The following is a 14,447-nucleotide window of genomic DNA, read 5'->3' as shown; positions in this document are numbered from 1 at the left end:
AGGCAGTTGGGGAGAAGAGTTTTTAGTATTTAATCAAACAAATAATTCTAATGGTTTATAATGACAATATAAAAATATCTTAAGGATAATTACATCTAGGAACTCAACTATCTTTTCAGGCCCCTTCTAAACATAATTTATATTCCAAGTAGTCGATCAATAATCAGAAAATCACTTTAAAATTAAAGGATGTCTTATTATTTTTTCTTGGATGTATAATATTTGTCTATGTATATGTATTTATTTTTTAAACCACTTTGTTGAGGTATTATTGTTTTATAGATCTAGGATTCAAAGCCAGATTTCTTTAATCAAAAACAGAAGTTGTACTTATTATGCCTGCTAAGGATTTTTTTTTTTTTTTGGTAGAATAAAATTTGAGGCAAAATATTTTAATTGGTAAGTATAGTACTCTCTCCATTTATCTAATCTCTCAAAATATTAGTTGTCTCTTACACAGAGACAATTCTTCTAGACATTTTAACTTTAATTTTAGACTCAATATGAGAACCTTCAATTAGTTAAAATTGAGTTATGGAAGTAAAACACACAGAATCTAAATTTAATTAACAATACAAGGTAGAGCTAGATAAACTACAATTTTTAAATGAGATTCTATAAACTGTGGAAAACCAATAAAAGAATAGATCTTGGGATATGAAATGAATATACCAAGGACTTATAAATATGTGACTTATAAAACAATAGAGACAAAATATGGTCATTTTTGATATGTAAAGAAAATAAAGACTGCTGACAAAAACTGGGGAATTTTCTACATTTTTTCAGTTTATATATAAATCAAAGAGATCCAGTTGCTAATGTTTTTTTTTAACAATTAGATACATTACTTGTCAAATTAAAGATATTTACATTTTGGGGCTTCCCTGGTGGCGCAGTGGTTGAGAATCTGCCTGCCAATGCAGGGGACACGGGTTCGAGCCCTGGTCTGGGAAGATCCCACATGCCACGGAGCAACCAAGCCCCTGAGCCACAACTACTGAGCCTGCGCGTCTGGAGCCTGTGCTCCGCAACCGGAGAGGCCGCGATAGTGAGAGGCCCGTGCACCGCGATGAAGAGTGGCCCCCGCTCTCCACAACTGGAGAAAGCCCTCGCACAGAAACGAAGACCCAGCGCAGCCAAAAATAAATAAATAAATTTATTTAAAAAAAAAAAAATGAGAACTTAAGTTTCTAACGAACTCTGCAGCTAAACTAACACCCCTTAAAAAAAAAAAAAAAGATATTTACATTTTGTAATCAGAGAAATATACAGACCAGGAAGCTGGACAAAGATTTTATATACATATATATATGAAATATATATTTAAAGACTATATGTATTATAAAGATTATATCTATATCTATAACATCTATGTATCTATCTAAGAGGAGAGAAAGCCCATTTACAAATAATACAAGTCTTTCTTCCATCTCAAAGAATAATGAAATCTGGAACATCAATGTTTCTCGAGAGTGATGCCGGTTCATAAAGAATAGTGGCAGGCTTAGTCAAGCAAGATTCAGGAATTGAATTCTGGATACTACAGAAACCTAATAACACAGTACAAAGCATGTGGGATTTCTTACAACAGAAGACAGAAGACCAAATGTGAATATGTTTTAGTTGTCCTAAGCTTTCTCATTGTTAGTAGGTTTTCTTAAAATTAGTAAATTCATATGCTAGTTTTATCTTTCAGAACTTAGTTTTCCTTTCATAAAATAGAAGTAATTCCAAAATATTTGCATTACTTTATCATTTATCATTAAATACCTGTACTCACATTCTGAATGTTTCAAACTTTTAAAAATAATAATTTTTATTAGAAAATTCACATAATCATGATGTAAAATATACTGTATCAAGAATATACTATACTATGTACTATATAAAGGAAAAGGAAATTAGGTTTCTCCTTTATCTTGCCATCCCCCAAATCTACTCCATATTACAAACAACCATGTATGAAAATCCTATCTGGTTCAAAAAAAGGTGAAGCTGGAAATTTTTTCACCCATAACCCTTTATTATTATTTGGCAAAGAAGGATACTTATGAAGCCTTTCAATCAAAATCCTAAGGGGTAAAGACTGCAAAGCTAGTTGTGATTTAACATTTTCCTCTAGGGTCCCCTTGCAATACTCTCACCCCCAAGTCAGGATCTTCCCTTTCTCCTTTTTAAAGGTATTCCCACATAATATTTTGGAAAGGATTTTATAAACAATATTCTATTATAGTTTTAAAAATTTATAGTCTATATGAAATTGTAAGATTTAACACAAAGTAATTGGTTCATTCATTAATTTGAAAATTTTCTCATTTAAAATACCATACCATGTCATATAAATCTAGATACAGTCCAATGCTCGACATATAGATGTCCAATAAACATCCATTAAATGAATGAAGGCTCATACTGCTGACACTGTTTTGCTTGTTTCTGCGTGTATGTTTGCTGTTTGGTTTATTTGTCTGAATTTAGAGCACTCTAGTGCCTCATAAAATCTGGATTAAGCTAGGCTTCAGTGGCCCTAAACTTCCGCAATAACCTGAGATACTCAAGAAGAAAAGTGACTACAAAATCACATATTTCTCAAAAGTCCATATTTACTTTTTAATTCCCCATTATTCTCCATAATTTTTTCATATGTAAGGGAGTTAGAGAAAAAAATGTTCTAGATTAGATTTTTGCTTCAAACTGTCATGATTGTCTATTCTTAAGAATCTAGGATGCATATAACTTTTAGTGAAGCAACTAAAGAATAGCAAATTAATATCATTCAAAAGCATGTATGTCTCTAAACCATGTAGGAAGTTTTTGTAATATTTTACATATGGATATTATCTTCCATGTTATGGATATTGATATTTCACACACAGGGCTTTTTTAAAAAAAAATAAGCACCAGAGAATATATGCATATACATCTTTACTTCCTTTTTCCTAAACTTGTTTCCTTCCCTTTCTCTGATAGCTTAATCTTCCATGATCGAGTCAGTAGGAAATCAAGTGAATGATTTCTTCTTTCCTGTCAGAAAAAAATGGGTGATTGACAATTTATTAACTATTTTAAAATAAGTTTTTGAAAATCTGAAAGCACTAAGATGATACTGAGTCACTAGCTCTTTTATTATATATTCTCTTTCATTTTAAAGACAAAAGTACTTGTAACAGTTCATACTCTTGAAGCAAAAATAATTAGACACCCACCTAGGACTGCTACCCATTTTTTACTTTGTTTTTGAAATGAAATGAGATACAAAGGTTTAATGTGTTCCTTCCTAAAATCTCTTTTTTTTTTTTCCCCTGCAGTGTCTTCACAGAGTCTTTACAGGCTACCTAAGATTGCATTAAAGTCCAGCAACAAAGATAAATGACGTTCCTGCTCAAGGTAATACAAGACCAATTAGCAACATGTAAAATATAAATACGATCATAAATACATTAAAATAGAGCCTTTAGGAGAAGTAGTTCAATGGCAAATTTTGAAAATGAATAAGATTTACAAGGTTAAATACCCCAGAGGGCCATGAAATAATAATTTAGAAGAAAGTAGCATATATTATATTTTAAAAATTATATTTTAAAACAGAATTTGATCAGCTACAGACAGATGCCCTCCAAATCCTAAAGTTTCTAAATTAGGCTTATCATCTTTAATTTTCTCACAGCTCTCCATTAAAACCCAACACAACTCCCAACACTCTTCAGTTTCAGAAATTTAACTTGCTGAGAAAATGTGTAATGCACCACATTCCCTCCCTCTCAACGATACTTATTTTTTTCACATATCCATTTTTTTTTTCCTTAGGGAAAAAAAAGTGTACACTTTCTCCCAGGTTGTATTCCTTTATGTATACTTATTGTTGTCTAAGATATGTTGTCCCAGCTCTTAGAGGAATTAGGTTTTTCCATTATCTCTTTTTTCCCCACTCTCCTTTTCACACTTGTTTTAAATTTTTGTTTCTTCCCATATTATAAACTCAAAGGGATAGTCCATACTTATCTTCCCAATTCCTCATGTTGTTACCACACCTGGGAGGACTATCACAGAACTTAAGCTATTACCTCTGCATCAAAATTTTTATGACAAAATCCTAAGTGAGCATTAAAAGTACCCACTCTCTCAAAAAAAAAAAAAAAAAAATCCACTGTCAGCTCTGCAACAATGGAAGCACTTCTTTCTACCTTTAAGATTTAACCAATCCCTTTCAGAAATACTCCTGCATTGAAAGTGTATCAATTGCTAAACTCAAAGGCTCTTAAAACCCTATGTTAGAAGAGATCTATGCTTTGCACAGTAAACCTGTACCAGACAATTATGAGTCTTACTTGCTGCAGCAAGCAATACTTTCAGCTTTTCTTTTCAGGGTAATGCACGTTTTCACTTTTGTTGAATAAATACCTAGGATTGCAATGGCTGGGTCACATGGTGAATGTATGGTTACATTTATAAGGAACATCAACTGGTTACAACCATTCTCCATCATCACTAACATTATTCCACATATGTCTCAACTGGAATGTTTCCATAGCCTTCCATCCTTCTCTTCCTATTGGCCACCAAAAACACAGTAGTGGTTTTATTATGTCAATCAGATTATGCCATTCCTCTGTTCAGGACACTTCAATAAGTTTCCACTACTCTGATGATGAAATTTAAAGTTTCCATCATAGTTCCTTGGTTATCTCTAAAAATTAGATGCCATATTCTCCAGCCACAATTGCTTGCTCTTTTTCAAACCTGTCAAGTGTGCCACAAACTCAGGACATTTAATTTGCTATTCCCTCTGCCTAAATATACTTTCTCAAGTATTCTTGCAGCTTATTGTTTTTTACTTCCTTGAATCACCTTTTTTTTTAGAGACATGTTTTATTTTTTAAATTTTTTTATAAAGTTATGTATTTATTTATTTATTGGCTGCGTTGGGTCTTTGTTGCTGTGCATGGGCTCTCTCTAGTTGTGGCGAGCAAGGGCTACTCTTCGTTGTGGTGCACGTGCTTCTCAATGTGGTGGCTTCTCTTGTTGCGGAGCATGGGCTCTAGGTGCGCGGGCTTGAGTAGTTGTGGCACGTGGGCTCAAGTAGCTGTGGCGCATGGGCTTAACTGTTCCGCGACATGTACGCATGTGGGATCTTCTGGACCAGGGCTCGAACCCATATCCCCTGACACTGCTCCACCAGGGAAGTCCCTCAAATCACTTTTTAAATGTCACCTTTTCAGATAAGCTTGGTCTAAACAAACCAATTTTAAGAATATACACTTCAATCTTTAGCTGTTTGTTTTATTTTATTTATAGCATTTACTGCTTGCTAACATATTATACATGAGTTTGTTTACTATCTGCCACTGGCACTAGGATTTAAGTTCCAGGGGGTGAAGGATATTTTCTTTATTCTTTTTTTTACACTGTATTTCTCTAGTACCTAGAATAATAATTGGCAAGTAGTAGGAATTAAGATATTCATTGTGGTAACAAATAACAAATGAAACATCCTATCTTTTCTCCCACTTGTTTTTGAATCACCACAGGCTTCACTGAAGGAGGTACGAAATGTAAAATGTATAAAATGCAGTTATACAACTCAATCCAGTGACCTCAAAATATTTTTTCTATCTTTTTCTCATCATGTTCTCATTTTCTATCTTATATTCAGTGAATTACTATTATAAATCAGCTTTGCAACCGGCTCAAAACCTTAGTCTTTGTTTCCTTCAGTTGTAATTACCTAATAAATCCAACATCATGATGAGCTCAATATATTACATTTTCCATGCTCATCTCTGACTGGGTGAGCATTGCTTCTGAGAATCATACATTCATATTAGTGTCCAAAACATGTTCAAGACCATTAGGGTCAAACTGACACTCAAAACTTCCCTGCAACTCAATCATATTTGTCTTTTATTTCATAATTATTTTGGCAAAAGCTATTCTCACACAAGTTATAATATTACCTATTATTGATAATTTATTGATAAAATAGAAACCATCAGACTGGAGGACTCTTCCCTTCCCTTCACTACTTATTAAAATCTACCTGTTCAGTAAGCACATCTTCCTTTTATCCCTCCCATTTCAAAAGAAGAAATGTCCCTACTCCTCTCAAAGCCAAAATCTCTAATTGTCCACTGGATCCCATCCTCCTCATTTTATCCTTTGGATGTCCTTCTTTCTCCATCTTTGATGGATTGTTCCTATAAATATAAAAACATGTACTATTTTATATCTTAAAATCAAAACAAGCCCCCCCCCAACCCCTCCTATTTGCCTATAACACCAAAAATCAAAACAAAACTCCCCAACCCCTACTTGCCTATAACACCATCCAACTAGAGCCTCGTATCTCTGCTCCCCTTCATAACCACACATCTTGAAAAACTAATCTGTATATACCATTGCCTCTTCTTGAATTCCTAACTATTGTTTGATATCTTCCAGTCTGGGCTATACCCTGATCCAAACTGATCTGGCTCAGGTCACCAATGATTCCACATTACTTCACCTCGTTCTGTATCTCAGATGATTCTACTGATGATTCTATTTCATTAAATATTTTCCTCTCTTTGCATCTGTGATAGTACCAAATCCTAATTTTTCCCCTGATATTTGATTATCTCATCTCAGTCTCCAGTGCTTGACATGCCCAAAATGGGAGTAAATATTCCTTCAGAAGACACACATAGCACACTCTCAAACAGATATGTGAATTCACCTACATACACAGATGTGCACATCTCACATACACATTCCCATACACACACGCACTTCCCCACATAAACGTACACTCACATACAAGCATATGAATATCTCTGTAAATACACACTCACAGACACTACCAAAAGATACTCATATAAATGTATGCATACCACCCCCTCACACATGCACTCACTTATACACTTGTATTCCCTCACCCAAATTGACACATGTGCATTCCTTACGCACACATACTCACATGCATGTATAATACACGCACCCACACTCACACATATTCATATAAATGTACACCCCAGCTCCGTCAACATCTTCTTATACATACACATACTCCCACACAGAGATGCACATATGCACCTACCCCACATACACAGTCACTCACATATACACACATGCAAATCCCACATATAGACACTCATGTACTTTCAAGCATTCACACCACATTCACACTTCTTTCAGACTTGGAGTATGTGCATATGTGCCTAAAATGAAATTTGAGGACACAGGCTCAAAATGTACCTTCAGATTCTGGCTCATTTTCTAAAAGTAAGTTTGAAGTCTACAGTTTCCTCACAATTCCACTCTAATTTTCTCACATAAAATTGTTAATTCCTTCTCAAAAATATACCTAAAATTTTGTATATATTTCCATTTTCTTTACCACTACCTAGACAAACCTACATCCTAACATTTTTCAAGCTGCCTATTTCGCCCTCTCTAATCTATTTTGTATAATTTAAGCTGTGTAACTATTTCAGAACACATACAGATTATACAATGATTAACATTTAAATTCAGTGGACTGTCCCTCAACTTCAATTTTCATTATTAAAATTAGCCTATATTGAATATATAATGCTGGCAAGGACATGATAAAATAGGTATCTTCTATTTTAGGTAGCACTTTAAATGATTTAAAATATATTTGATAAAACTTTTGTAATGTATTTCAAGATGAAAAAATGTCTGTATACCATTTCACTTATAGTTCTATTTCAGAGACACAATACTAAAATTTTATTAAATACTATGAAAGCATCATGCAATAAATAAATATTATACTACTTCCATAATAGGGAATATTCAAAACAACATAAAATAACATTAGGGAAATAAACTATGAATATTCAATAAAATATTATATATTCATTAAAATATTTCAGAATAATTTTTACTTCTGTAATCAATGTTTTTGATAAGTTGATGATATATAAAAGTATTGGATTATTAGGTATAGAGGTGTGTTAATTTATATAGGTAATATAATCATAGCTCAATCAAAACTAAAGCAAAAGACAAAAGAGATATACAAAAACATTAAATGTGGTAATATTTCAGTGATTTAACTATTTTAGCTTTCTTCCTCTCTTTCCTTATTATCTGTATTTGCTATTATGAGAATATATAAAAGAAAAACCAATTAACAAAAGAATTATCTTCCCCTTTAACCTATGGCAAATGGAATAAAAGTACTTATGGCAATCTCTAGGACATAACACTTTTTGTAGGCTTTTTGTAAACTTCAGTGTTTTTGTTTTTAAGCCAGGAAAATTAATTTCAGATGCATTGATTATTTGCAAGTACCTTTTAAATATTGATAGTATCTTTTATTTATTTATTTAAAAGTACTTTAATCAACGGCCTGACTAGAATCAAAGTTCAAAATAGATACAATTTGAATGATGGCATAATTAGGATGGATGTCTATTTCAAAAATTAACTTCAAGGGGTTATTGGAAGTATTAAATGCAAAAAGTAAATATATATGTCAGCCAAATCCTAATTGCATAATAAAACTTTTGAACTATTTTATTATTCTTCCATTGTTTCATCACATAGTGCATTATGAGGACATAACCTTGTCAGAGGTTGGGTTCTTTGAAAAGAGACTCTGAGGTTCGGAGATTTGGGTGCAGGAGCTTTATAGGGACGTACTCTAAAAAGTACCACTAGTCAGGCGTGAGAAAAGCAGGACTGGGCAGAGGAAGACTTTGAACTACAGAACATTTTCAACATCAGGCGAGGCTATCCTAAAAGTGGCTCTAGAGCTGGCATTGCTCCTTAAAGTTGTCCCAGCTGAGGCAAGGGCAGTGGCTTTCCAGAGCCCCATACTGACCAATCATTGGATATGGATTACTCCTGAAAGTAGGGGAGGGTAACCTTGGTATAGGTAGCTCTTTTCAACCAGGGCAATTACCAGAGAGGCACACTGACTCAGCCACCAACATCTATAGCAAGTAGGAAAAAAAGTGCTTCCATCTTGAAAGGGTGATTGCAATGATATACAGAAGTACAGTACAGCATCTCCTACATGAATTCAAGTTTGTTAACTTTATTACTCTCCTAAAATTGCTATGCTAAAAACAGTGATTATTTCCTTAGACTTCCTAATATTCCTGGGGTTATATTCCTACTTCACACATATCATTCCTGTAATAAAAATTAAAATATATAATATCCTCCTACTCTAAATTAGTGTGGAGATCATTTTTTTTCTAGGACAATTTTTTTTTTTTAACTTTAGAGGCCTTAGAACACCTTATAGAGTACGTGAACAATAGATATGCCTTTGTCATATGCCTAGATGCTCTGATTTAAGTTTTCACAGGTAGTAAGAGAATATATTTTAAGTACCTTGTTCTTGTTTTTTGTACTTTTCCTGTACTCAAAAAGCATAGATAATGTTTGCAGGAAAAATAAATTTGGGGTAGTGAAAATTGCATGGAGGCATAGTTGAAAATTTCTAGAACTGCAACAGAAACAAGCAAACCCAGTGACCATTTTTGGTTTCTAAATGTCATTCTCCTATAAAAGGAAACAGAGGATTCCTTGGAGAAATGGCTGTTTCTATGAAGGGGCAGGGAAAAAACAAGATGAGACTAGGGCCTCTTGTATTGCCAGAAAGTAAATGTTAAATAATAATAATAATAATAGCAACAACAACACCTAAAGAAAATGGAGGTTGCTCTGAGAGATTTCTCAATGTCCAAAATTAGAACATTTTAATCAACAAAATAAATAATGATATTCATAATTTCCGGTTTTGGCACCAACATATAAAGAGCTTAGAAGCTGTCATTCTCAACTTGCAAGGAGAAAAAGCTGAACAGACCAAAAATAAATTATTTTTCTTGTAACTGTCAGAGAACTGAGGTTGCAAGACAAACACTCACCCCCAAATCTAGAGAGACAGCATAATACAGAGTCATAGCTGAGATCAGCTTACACAGCAAGAAGGTACAGGAGCCATGAACTGGTAGTAACACTTGAATGGTAACTTTTATGAACTGCTGGAGGCCAATTATGGATGAGGTCAAGAGTGATAAACTGTGGATGCTAAAGTCTGGGGAGTAGGGTCCACATTTTTAATGGGTTTAACTCTAGGAAACCAACTAGGTTCTATGGTGAAGTTCCAAGAAAGATCCTCTCACAACTCTGGCAGAGGTAAGGGAATAATAATCATTGTGAAATATACCTAGAATGTTCTCCATACCAAAGTCCTACTCTCCATGGTAAAAGACATTACTAGAAACTTACGCCAGCTGGAGAAGGACATTCCTTCCACACCAGCAGGTCTTAGCTTCCTACCTTATCTAACAGGAAAAAAATAGCTCTGTCACTGAAATAGCACTTGTGGTGGACACAGCCCAGACAGAGGCCCACTAAAACTCTTGGGGTTTAAACATAAGATTATAGAATACTTCCTTTACCTAATGACTAAAAAACAAATGAAAAGAGTTTCAGGATAATAGTGGATTACAGTTGAATTAAACTGTAAGATGCTGCCTCTCTTTCAGGAGGAAGACTTATGTCAAAAGTAAAAACAAACAAGGAAGCCTGAAAGAGGGGTTACATGGCTCCAACAATAATAATAGATTTCTCTATTTCTCTTTTCTGTTCTATCCACTTCTAAATCTTATTATGTAATATTCCTTTTAATTCCTGATAATTTTCCTTTTTCTGAAGTCTTTTTTGTTGAAGTTTTGCAAACTAGGCTCAACTATATGCTGTCTACAAGAAACCCCTATTAAAGAATCAAAAAAGCTAAAAGAAATATAAAATATATATTATGCTAACTCTAATCAAAAGCAAGCTAGCATAGCTATATATGAATTTTACACAAAGAAGACAACAAAACAAGGAAAATTATCAGGAATAAAGGGGAGCATTAAATAATGAGAGTCAAAAACTGATAGAACTGAAAGGAGAAAGAGAAATCCACTACTATTGTAGGAGACTTCAATACCTCTCCATTACTGTTAGATAAAGCAGGCAGAAAATCTGAAAGGATACTGTTAACCCAAATAGCATTAACCATCAATTTAATGTAAGTGATACTTATACAATACTACAACAACCTGTGAATACATATTCTTCTCAAAGGCTCGTTCAATATTCACCAGCATGAACCACATTCTGGGCCAAAAAATATATTTTTTTAAGTTTCTGAAAATACTAAGTCATTTAAAAAATGTTCTCAGACATGAGAATTAAACTAGTACAATGGTCTAAATGTCTGTTTTCCACCAAAATACTTATGTTGAAATCTTAATGTCCAAAGTGACAATATTAGGAGGTGGGGCCTTTGGGAAGACCTTAGGTGATTGAGGGTGGAGTCTTCAAGAATGGGATTAGTGTTCTTATAAAAGAGATCCCACAGCAATCCCTAGCCCCTTCCACCATGTAAGGACACAACATGCAGGCACCGTCTATGAACTAGGAAGTAAGCCGTCACCAGCCACCACACTAAAACTGCTAGTACCATGATCTTGGACTTCCCATCTTCCAGATTTGTGAGAAGTAAATTTCTGTTGTTTATAAACTACCCAGACTCTAGTATTTTGTTATAGCAGCCCAAATGTATTAAGGCAACTAGAAGTCAGTAACAGAAAGATAGCTGGAAAATTCCCAAATATCTGAATATTAAATAACATACTCCTAAATAACAGTAGGTTGAAGATGAAATCTCAAATGTAAAGTAAAGTTATTTTAAACTAAATGAAAATAAGAATATAACTTATCAAAATTTGTAGGGTGCAGCTAATATAGTGCTCAGGGAAATTTATAACACTAAATATATATATTAAAAAAAGAAATATCTTACATCAATAACTTAAAACTCTATCTTACGAAAGCAGAAAAAGAAGAGCAATATAAAACTAAAGGAAGTGGAAGAAAACAAATTAAAAATTAGATCAGAAATCAGTGAAACTGAAAATAGGAAAATAACAGAAAAATCAACAAAACCAAAAAATAATTGTTTGAAAAGAACAATGAAGTTAATAATTTCTAACCATGCTAAGAAAAATGAGATGACACAAATTACCAATATTAGATATGAAATTATCACTACTGTTCCCATAGACATTAAAAGAGTAATAAAGAAAACCTATGAACAACTCCATGCTCCAAAATTTGATAACTTAGATGAAATGGACCAATTCCTTAAAGATGAAAAAAACCAAAATCAACACAATGATGAATGGATGATTTGAATTGGCCTTTGTCTATTTACTTGAATCAATTGAATAAATAATTAACTACCTTCCAAAACAGAAAGAGGTAGGCTCAGATGGTTTAACAGTGAATTCTACTAAACATTTAAAAGAAAAATGTTAACAAATCTTCACAATCTCTCCTCAGAAATTTAAGCAAAGGGAACACTTAAATCATGCTGTAAGGCCAAAATTCTCCTAATACCAAAATCAGACAAAAACATTACAAAACAGAAAAACTACACAATATCTCTCATGAACATAGATATAAAAAATCCCCTATTAAACATTAGTTAATCAAATCCAACAATATATAATAAAAATAATACACCATGACAAGATGGGATTTATTTCAGGTATGTAAGTCTAGCTGAACATTCAACAAATTTCGCTGGAACAACTGGAAGTCCAGATTGGAAAAAAAAATTTTTTTTTTTTTTAATTTAAAAACCAACCCATGAATTTAGATACATGTCTTATGCCTTTCATGAAAACAGATTCAAACCAGATCATATCTGTAAATGTAAACTACAGACCATAAAAACTTCTAGGAGAAAACACAGGTGAAAATCTATGTGACCTTGGGTTTGATGAGTTTAGATAGGAAACAAAAATATGATCCATGAAAGAAAAGAATGATTTACTGGATTCATCAAAATTAAAAGGTTCTGTTCTTCAAAAGTCAGTAGTAAGAAAATGAAAAGACAAGTCAAGACTGGGAGAAAATATTTGTAAGACACGGATGTGATGTGATAAAGGATTTTTGTACAAAATGTACAAAAACTCTTTAAACTCAGCAATAAAGAAAGCAACTCAGTTAAAAATGGGTAAAATATAGAAGCTGATATTTCAGCTGATATTTCACCAAAGAAGATATAGAGATAGAAAATAAGCATATGAAAAGATGCTCAAATTGTTCACCAAGAGATAATTACAAATTAAACTACAGAGAGATACCACTACACACCTATTAGGATAGTTTAATTCAAAATACTGATAATACCAATTGCTGGCAAAGATGTGGAGCAACAAGAACCCCCATTCATTGCTGTTGGGAATGCATAATATTACAGCCACTTTGTAACATACATTTAAGCAATCATATTCTCGATTTTTACACAACACACATATTCCTGATTTGAAAACTGATGTCCATGCCAAAACCCACAATAAATGCTTATACCAGTTTTATTCATAACTGACAAAAACTGGAAGCAATAAAAATGTCCTTTAATATTAGGTGAAAGGATAAACAAACTGTAGTACATCCATAAAATGGAGTAGTTTTTAGCAATAAAAAGAAATCCTCTCTCAAGCCATGGAAAAACATAGGTAGATTACAAATGCATATCGATAAGTGAGAGAAACATATCTTTAAATGGTTACACACTGTATGATTCTAATTATATGACATTTTGGAAAAACAAAAACGGATAGGTAGTAAAGATATCAGTGATAGCCAAAAGGATGGAGGAGGGTAAAGTGCTGAATGGGTGAAACACGGGGGACTGTTAGAACAATGAAACAATTCTTTATGATACTGTAATGGTAGATACATGACAATGCATTTGCAAAAACTCACAGAACTTTACTGCACAAGGAGTGAACCACAGTGTATACAAATTAGAAAAAAATAATTTAGGTGGTTGGGGGATCCTGGTATGAAATGAAGATGTTATAAAACAGATTATAAATGTATGAAACGACATCAATGAAGGGGGTCTGAAGAATGGTGCTGACCTAAGAAACTTTGGAAATGAGTGGAGTATGTAAGGCTAGAGACAAAAGAAACTACAAGTGACCTTGAACACCATGGGTTTGGATTGTGCAGGTCCACTTATGTGGGGATTTTTTTCAATAAACATGTAGTCCAGTACTACAAGATCCGTGGATGCAGAAACACACATATGGAGGGCTGACTGTAAATTATACACAGATTTCCCACCATGTGTGGGATCAGAGTCCCTAACCCTGAGTTGTTCAAGGGTCAACTGTAAACATAAGTCCCACAGAACACATTGATTGCACTCTACTCATTAAAGTTCTTTCTCATGCTGGTACCTGTTAAGAATTCTGATTGTGCTAGGTATGTATACTGGAATTATACAATTAAATAAATGGGCAGTAAATGGTGGTAGCCAGGTTTCTCACTGTTGGAGTGGGAAGTTAACAGATAAACAAGTGAATATATATATGTGTATATATATATATAGTATGTATGTATATTACACGGATTAG

General features: G+C 33.4%; 3 long non-coding RNA genes across 3 annotated transcripts in view; 2 read left to right on the top strand and 1 right to left on the bottom strand.

Annotated features, from left to right (window-relative positions):
* Nucleotides 1-1,262, top strand: part of LOC309659062 — a 34,989-nt gene extending 33,727 nt beyond the window's left edge. The window contains exon 2 of the long non-coding RNA XR_014262557.1: nt 1,081-1,262. This is a non-coding gene — a long non-coding RNA (uncharacterized lncRNA). The remainder of the gene's footprint in view (nt 1-1,080) is intronic.
* LOC309659056 overlaps nt 1-14,447 on the bottom strand; it is a 351,488-nt gene that overhangs the window by 137,125 nt on the left and 199,916 nt on the right. The window lies entirely within an intron of this gene.
* The window catches only part of LOC309659069, a 506,096-nt gene that overhangs the window by 403,415 nt on the left and 88,234 nt on the right, over nt 1-14,447 (top strand). The gene's annotated exons all lie outside the window — the stretch shown is intronic.

The sequence above is a fragment of the Balaenoptera physalus genome (assembly GCF_965194825.1).
Source record: "Balaenoptera physalus genome assembly, chromosome: 3".
NCBI lineage: Eukaryota > Metazoa > Chordata > Mammalia > Artiodactyla > Balaenopteridae > Balaenoptera > Balaenoptera physalus.
Note: the sequence above shows the minus strand (reverse complement) of the source record. Positions and strands in the feature narration are given on the sequence as shown.